The sequence below is a fragment of the Eschscholzia californica genome, unplaced genomic scaffold (assembly GCF_041429995.1).
Source record: "Eschscholzia californica isolate CP2 unplaced genomic scaffold, dmEscCali1.0.p SCAF_6, whole genome shotgun sequence".
Lineage (NCBI taxonomy): Eukaryota > Viridiplantae > Streptophyta > Magnoliopsida > Ranunculales > Papaveraceae > Eschscholzia > Eschscholzia californica.
Genome location: NW_028238483.1, coordinates 16896079 through 16897947, shown reverse-complemented (window position 1 = coordinate 16897947; position 1869 = coordinate 16896079).

The following is a 1869-nucleotide window of genomic DNA, read 5'->3' as shown; positions in this document are numbered from 1 at the left end:
GGTTGTGCCTGACTAACGGGACTTAGTCTGTGACCTTGTTGAAGCAAGGTCGCGTCTGTGCCTAACAGTGTAAGATTTGTCTTTTGATGAGAATTTGTTATTAAATTCACAAAGCGAGTTTGACAGGTATGTGTACCTTTAGAGGCTTTCTTTGGGTCCTTTCGCCAAGGCTTTCTTTAAGCATTCTGCATTCTTCGATTGAGGTAAGGTGTGTCCTCGAACTGGGACTTTTAGTTTCTTTGAGTTTGCCATATTGAACTGCTTTGTCCTTCGAACCTACCATAGACAACTTTAGAACAGTCATCTTTACTTCTCAAGAGTCGTTAATTCAGTATTAGTTAATAACAGGAAGATCGTTATATTGTTTTCAACATAACATCACAAAGTCATGTGTTAGGTGTGTTATAACCTATTGTATCAATGGCGTATTACTTGTTTCATATCTTGCAAAGTTAGCACGGTAAATATTCGCATATACTTTTCAGTTCATGTAATACCAGTATGGTTTATATGATATATAGACACTCAATCGTTCAGAGTGAATCTGATTTATTCCAAGTCTATTTCAGACTAGGAGCGTGTATGTTCATGTGGTATCAACAAATTTTTGTATAATCTGTTTTGAGTACAAGTACTCTTCTAAGCTTACTAGCAGGCATTATACTAACGATATAACATGTCGCATTTATACTAGCAGTCAGTTATCTATTCATGCTTATGGTTTATAACAATTCAAGTTTTCTTTTAAGCATTTCATTGATGCGTCCTTATGGATATTGTTTATTCCTACTTGTCAATGTTTTCAGTGCAACAGCATATATATAAATACATATGCCCCTTGATTTGATTTTTAATCAGAGTAATGAACTAATTATCAAAATAGAGAAGTATAACCAATATGAGTAAGAGTTACTCTTTGTTTCTTATGCCTTCGCTTCGTTGTTTTGACATAAGATCTTTATCCGAAGACTTTCATTATGACTGAAGAGTTCAACCTTTACTTTTCTTGGAGTTACTCACCTTTTTCCGTTAGGGTATCCTGCATAACACCATTCTCAAGCGCAATATTAAAAGTTAGTGAAGTAAATATAAAGGCATTACATATTTAGTTCTAAAGAGATCTTGATCACGAGCTCCTTTCACCGACGGGAGATCGACGAGACTCTTCCCTAGTTTCAGCCTCCCTTTCTTTCTTCATTCATGTAATTTTTGAAGCTAAGTCGTCTTTGAAAGATAATGTTGACCTCCAGATTTCAGTAGCTGTATGCTCGACGCTCCGAAACCCAAGTATTTCAAGTTGCCACAGGCTTTCCAAACAAAAACAGTTGGATTCAAATTTTTTGGAACTGAACTCATGGATCTATTCTCCAGATTCTCTTTTCACGTGCGATCAGTCCCTAATCATACTTCCAAGAGTGAACTTTGCTGGCCTCAAATTAATATTTCTGTTCAAACAGTTCAATTGCTTGAACATAACAGCAGAGGCGCATGAATCCAATTGTCACGGAGCTATACTGTGATTTCAGGTGAGTTCGAGCTAAAAGCTGAAACACCAAATATAAGGGGTCGAATAACCATCGGGCTAATGTTCACTATTGGCGTGGATACAGTATACGGGTAGCCATGAAGCACAAATGTGATTCCCCTCATCAAATAATTGTTTGTTGAGGTCAGAGGGCAACATTTCATCAAACAGGTAACATTATTCATACAAATTGGAGTACAATGAACACATATCAAGAAAAAGTGTCTAGAGAACTTTATCCTATCAAGAATTCCATTTATAATGGAGGACACATAAATAGTTCTGCTGAACTAAGTATTATGAAATGCCAATGCGCAGCGGCTTAAAGCACTGGCAAGTGTTAC